Below are 6,866 nucleotides of genomic sequence, written 5' to 3' on the forward strand. Positions count from 1 at the left end.
AACAACAGTTGTCCAGAAAAATTTTCAAAAGCTCCGATTTGTTGCCTTTGCTGATTTCTGTGATGTAAATACTCCCACTATGGCCAATTTCAGTCTACCTCTACTGCTAAGTTGGAAAGAGATGAACAGTAGTACACACCATTATGTAGTATTTCCACCATACAGATGCAACAGCCATAATCTCAGGAGCATAGATATTAATAAAGTGTAACAAAATAATTAAGAAGTGAGCCATTTCTTCTTAGTCCTGCCAAACCCTGGTCTGTTTTGATGCCAGACTGCGTAAAAGACAATGATGTTGGGCACCAAACGTGGAAAAGGATTCGTGGTAAAGGACCAGGGCTTGCCCTGGTCTTGCTCAACCGATGAAGTGCAGCGGTTTTTTTCTGACTGTAAAATTCAAAACGAGGCTCAAGGTATTCATTTCATCTCCACCAGAGAAGGCAGACTGAGTGGCAAGGTTTTTGTTGAACTTGAATCAGAAGATGAAGTCAAATTGGCCCTGAAAAAAGAGAAACTGTGGGACACAGATTTGTTGAAGTATTCAAGTTAAACAACGTTGAAATGGATTGGGTGTTGAAGCATACTGGTCCAAATAGTCCTGACATGCCCAGCGATGGCTTTGAACGGATTAGAGGACTTCCCTTTGGATGCAGCAAGGAAGAAATTGTTCAGTTCTTCTCAGGGTTGGAAATCATGCCAAATAGGATAACACTGCTGGTGGGCTTCCAGGGGAGGAGCACAGGGGAGGTCTTCGTGCAGTTTGCTTCATAGGAAATAGCTGAAAAGGCTCCAAAGAAACACAAGGAAAGAATAGGGCACAGGTATATTGAATCTTTAAAAGCAGCAGGGCTGAAGTTGGAACTCACTATGATCCACCATGAAAGCTTATGACCATGCAGAGGCCAGGTCCCATGACAGAGCTGGGTCTGGCAGAGGGCTTAACAGCATTGGCAGAGAAACTGGCTTTGAGAGGATGAGGCATGGTGCTTATGGTGGAGGATATGGAACCTATGGCCACTAGAATGGCTATGGCTATGGATTTGGGTCAGATAGATTTAGAAGAGACCTCAATTATTGTTTTTCAGGAATGTCTGATCACAAATATGGGGATGGTGGCTCTACTTTCCAGAGCACAACGGGACACATGTGTGGATTACCTTACAGAGCCACTGAGAATGACATTTGTAATTTTTTTCACCGCTCAATCCTGTGAGGGTACACATTGAAATTGGTCCTGATGGCAGAGTAACTGGTAAAGCAGATGTTGAGTTTGCAACTCATGAAGATGCTGTGGCAGCTGTGTCAAAAGGCAAAGCAGATATGCAACACAGCTATGTAGAACTCTTCTTGCATTCTACAGCAGGAGCCAGTGGCGATGCTTACAGTAGCCAATGATGCGGGGTGTGGGCGTGTGAAACCAGTCCAGTTACAGTGAACTAGCCAGCCAGCAGCTGAGTGGTAGTTATGGAGGCGGGTATGGAGGCCAGAGCAGCATGAGTGATATGACCAAGTTTTATAGGAAAACTCCTGTGTTTTTCAACCAAACATTGCAAAGTAGCCACAGAGCAATGAACAGCAGCCGCTACGGTAATGGAGGCCATGCCTCTATAGGCATGAATGGAATGTGAGGGATGTCTAGCATGTCCAGTATGAGTGGTAGATGGGGAATATAATTGATCACTGACTCTTGGTTTTTTTTGTTTTTTTTTTTTTAAGAAAAACCCAAAACTTCGGTTTAACAGTTTCTGCAACACAAGCTTATGATTTATGCTTACTCTCTAAGTGGAAATCAGGATTGTTATGAAGACTGAAGGCTCAGTATTTTTTAACACAATACTCATCTACAATGTAACAGTGAAGCTGAGTAAACTATAACTGTTAAGTCCCACCTTTGCTCAAGTTAGTCATATTATAGGATGTTCTTAAGCACTAAGTGTGTTGAGGTAAAAGCACTTGAATTATGTTCAGTGTTGCCCTTTGCTGTGTTACATTGAACACTGTGTAGATGCGTGCTGAAAGACATTTGGTTTTTGCATGTTCTCACTCATAAGTGGAAGTTGAACAATGAGAACACATGGACACAGGGAGGGGAACATCACACACCGGAGCCTGTCAGGGGGTGGGATACTAGGGGAGGGATAGCATTAGGAGAAATACCTAATGTAGATGGCGGGGTGATGGATACATCCAACCGCCATGGCAAGTGTACACCAACAAACCCACATGTTCTGCACATGTACCCCAGAACTTAAAGTACAATTTAAAAAAAGAATTTAAAAAAGACACTTTTTTTTTTTTTGGTAAAACTCAAAATAGGAGCTGCGTCCGTCTATAATTAAAGTGAAACATTTTGGCATGTTTGTTAATTCTAGTTTTATTTAAAAACCTGTAAGGCACATAAATTTAAGCTTTTTTTAAGTTAATAATGGGAAAAATTTGAGATGCAATACCAATACTTTAGGATTTTGGTCTTGATATTTATATGAAATTCTGAGGCCTTGATTTCAATCTTTCATTGTATTGTGATTTCCTTTTAGGTACGTTGAGCTAAGTAAAACTTGTCAAAGAAATCCTCCTTTTTAAAAAAATTAAGAATAAATGAGTTTTGGGTACTTACTACTTTTTAAAATACAATTTATTTAATTAGGTTATATAATTTTTATTAATGACCATACTTCAACCTGTTCACTAAATTCCAGAAAATTTACCAATCAGCCCTCCTGAGTGGATATAAGCTGGCTCCAGGATACTGTAGCTTCCTGAGCGCCACACTCTCCTGGTTCTCCTGCCTCACCGTCGTTTTTCCAGTCCCTTTACCTAGGCTCTCTCTGACCTCTCTATGCTAGACAGTGCCCCAAGGCTTAGAAAGAAGGAATGGAGGGAGAAGAGGGAAGAGAGAGAGAGAGAACATCTACAAATGACTGTTTTTGCTTTTGGCATATTTGTATTTTATGACATGTTGAAAAACACAGCTTTACTGTTTAACTATAAATTACATAATCTATGTGGTGATATGGCATCTCAAACTGTGCTGTCCAATGCAGTATCGCTAGCCACAGGTGACTACTGAGCAACTGAAGAGTGACAAGTCCAATCTGAGATGTGCTGGAAATCCAATACCAGATTTTGAAGAGAAATACAAAAAAAGAATAGAAAATTCATATTAATAATATTGATCATAATAAAAATAACATTTTGGGTTATATGATATGTATTATTATAGTTAATTTTATCTTTTTTAAAATGAGGCTCACATTGTATTTTTTTTTTTTTATATGTAATCTCACTCTGTCACCTTAGCTGGAGTGCAGTGGTGTGATCTTGATTCACTGCAACCTCTGCCTCCAAGGTTCAAGTGATTCTCCTGACTCAGCCTCCCGAGCAGCTGGAATTACAGCTGCTCACCACCATGCTGGGGCAAATTTTGTATTTTTAGTAAAGACGGGGTTTCACCATGTGGCCAGGCTGGTCTTGAATTCCTGACCTCATGATCCAGCAGCCTTAGCCACCCAAAGTGCTGGGATTACAGGCGTGAGCCACCGCGCGGCCTCACTGTGTTTCTATTGGATGGCGCAGCTCAAGATCTTTACTCCAGACTTGCCTCTACCTCTCTCCTCCCCTACTCTGCCGCTGAACATCTTCAGCTACACTATACTACTTTTTGGTGTTAAGTCAAAGATTATTTTCCTGGCCCAGCTCAAATGGACATTGCAAATATATTACTATTTCTTTAAACTTCTGACTCCCTCCCTCTTCCTTCAATTTAATAATTATTATTAAATTACTGCAATTAATAATTATAGCAGGAACTAATTACACAGCCATCTGCCAATTAATAATTATAGCTCTATGAAAACTATAAGAGTCACTGGCAGCTTTTTCATCCAGGTTCCTCATCTGAACCACAAAACACAGAAAAAAATTTGAGTATCCTATTTTACCGAGAATGGAACATCATTAGTACTAATATAGAGGTATAGAAGAGAAGTTCATTCCTATCACATACAATACGTACTATATACAATGGATACCTTTAGGACATCAAGCTTCTTGCACAGAGCCCTGGATGAGAAAGGCCAGGTGATGTGGAAATCCAAAAGGGCAGATGGAATTACTGAATGTTGAGCAACTAACTGCAAGATCCTTGAAATACATTTGTTGTCTTATAAGCAGACACTCTGATGGATAACACTCTTTCAGATTACTAAATTCTGGTTTGTCTTCAAAAAAATAAATCTCTAGACTGTACAGTTATGCCTTCTGCAGTGCTCAGCTCCAACTCTTTACCTTCAAGAAGGAACAATCCCATTTCGAGGGCTTGGGAGCTTAATAGGCTAATCACAGAATATGGTTGTAATTATACTAATTTACCAGGGAAAGCTGCAGTAAAATGCCCAAAGCTCTGTGCACACAAGTTCATGTCCCTAAGAACAGTGATGTGAATAAGAAACTTTAAAATGCAGTTTCTGAAGTCTCCTTTTCTGAAATATAATAGAATTACATAACAATTTTCCAAGGAAAATACTCACAAGCAGACTCCATAACATATTCATGCCAAGCACTAAAGCAGTATCATGCTTTCTGGAAACTCTACCAGCCTTTCAAGCATTCACCTCATTAATCTTCAAAAACATTTTTTTAAGATCATGAAGAGAAAGTATTATTTGCATTTCATCATATAATTGAGCATAGCTCACAGTTTTTCCACATCATTGTAATAAAAAAAGAAACTATGAAGAACCCATAGACACCGTGAGCAGTTGTTTATTTCTTTCTTTCTTCATTGTTTTATTATTAGCTGAAAACCAGTCAGTTTGCTGCAGAACTTGGCTATTCAAACTGTGGCCACGATCAGTCACATAGGCATTAACTGGAAATTTGTGGAGAAATGCAGATTCTGGCCAGAAGTGGTGGCTCATGCCTGTAATCCCAGCACTTTGGGAGGCTGAGGTGAGAGTATTGCTTAGTGCCAAGAGTTTGAGATCACCTTGGGCGGCATGATGAGACCCCATCTCTACAAAAAAAAAAAAAAAAAAAAAAAAAAAAATTAAATAAAAAATTAGGCTGGGCACAATGGCTCATGCCCATAATACCAGCACTTTGGGTGGCTGAGGCAGGTGGATCACTTGAAGTCAGGAGTTCGAGATCAGCCTGGTCAACATGGTGAAACCCCATCTCTACTAAAAATACAAAAATTAAGCTGGGCGTTGGCATATGCCTATATTCCCAGCTACTCAGAAGGCTGAGGCACAAGAATCATTTGAATCTGGGAGGCGGAGGTTGCAGTGAGTGGAGATTGTGCCACTGCACTCCAGTCTGGGTGACAGAGTGAGACTCCATCTCAAAAAAAAAAAAAAAAAATTAGCTGATACTGGTGGCATGCATCTGTAGTCTCAGTACTCAGGAGGCTAAGGAGGAAGGATCACTTGAGTCCAGGAGTTTGAGGTTATGATTGTGCCACCGCACTCCAGTCTGGGCAACAGAGTAAGACCCTGTCTCTAAAAGAAAAATAAACAAATAAAAAAGAAATGCAGCTCCCTAGGCTTTTTTGGACCTGCAGCTCAATTCAGAGGTCTCCCTCTGCCCAGTCCTGCTCCCGCACCTTCCCATTCACAGGCATTGATAAACACACTGTGCCTCCAAAGCCCAAAAGTAAAGCAAGCACAGGAAATTGCCACAATACAAGAGGAAGTCTTCCATGCAGCTTGACATTTGGCAATATATTAGGCCATAAATATTTGTTGAATGAATATATAGATCAATCGCTGTGTCTTGCAAACCTCACAGCAATCTTTCATATCCAAATTTGTATCTCTTTTACAGCCATGTTTCTCAACATAAAAAATTCATCCTCTTTTTATCAACATAAAAATCTGACTCACTCCCACTCTCAGAGATAGCACTTAGTCAGTGACTTTCTCCAGTTGAAAATCTCTGACTTATTGAAGACAGAGTCAGTTCTCTGTGTATCCCATGAGACCAAGAAGATGTAGTTTAACATGACTGCATAATTTGTTTTGGGAATGTAATAGGCTTTTTGGGTTTTGATTTTAAATAAAGAAATCTTTGTTTTTGGTGAGTCACATTCAATCTTCTGTCTCTTGTTAATCTATAGACAAGATGTACAACCTGCACAATTGTGTCACTTGGAGTCTTACACTGAGAAGGTCCCTGAATTTGGTTTAATGCCTCACTATTGCTGTCTTGAAATTCTTGTGTCTAAGCTCAAGTCCCTTATTTTCATTTTGCACTAAGCTCCACAACTTATAAAGCCAGTCCTGTCCACAGGTTTGGTTCTTAATGAGGGGTGCTAATCAGAATCATCTAATTCCTTTCCCAAACACACATGGCAACCATCACTAAGATTCATCATTGCAGTTTGCATTACTTGGTCTCTACTGTCAGATAAATTTTCTGAGATTCCTAGGCTTCCTTCTCTAGTCACATCCTAGCTCTCCCTCAGCTTTCTTTCCTGGCATAAAGGGTGGAAGCTAAGCCTACGGCAGCGCGTAGAATGTAACATAAGCACCTAGGGGATCCTGGCACAAGCAGCCAGCTGCCGTTTATTGGGCACCCACATATGAACATGCTAGTGCCACACAGTCCCTTCTCATGAAAGGATCACAGTCTCAGAAGGATGTGAAGCAAACTTACCATCAAATCTAAGTAAGCCAGTAGGGAAGCCTTCCTAGAGTGATGGGTCTCAAACAGAATTTCAGAAGAGGAAGAACCTGTGGCTCCAGCGTGAGAGCATTTTGGGTAAAGGACTGACAGGTGCTACATCCCAGAGCACAGCAGAGAAGGAGTGTTTGGGCAGCAGAGGAGTGTTTTTGCCAAGCCAGGGCAGTCAGCTTATTGTGAGC

At 40.5% G+C, this 6,866-nt stretch overlaps 1 pseudogene; it reads left to right on the forward strand.

Moving 5' to 3' along the window:
* Nucleotides 1–292: 292 nt before the first annotated feature.
* LOC116563834 lies at nt 293–1,676 on the forward strand (annotated as a pseudogene).
* The last annotated feature ends 5,190 nt before the right edge of the window (nt 1,677–6,866 follow it).

This window comes from Sapajus apella, unplaced genomic scaffold (assembly GCF_009761245.1).
Source record: "Sapajus apella isolate SASKATOON/1434 unplaced genomic scaffold, GSC_monkey_1.0 scaffold1, whole genome shotgun sequence".
NCBI lineage: Eukaryota > Metazoa > Chordata > Mammalia > Primates > Cebidae > Sapajus > Sapajus apella.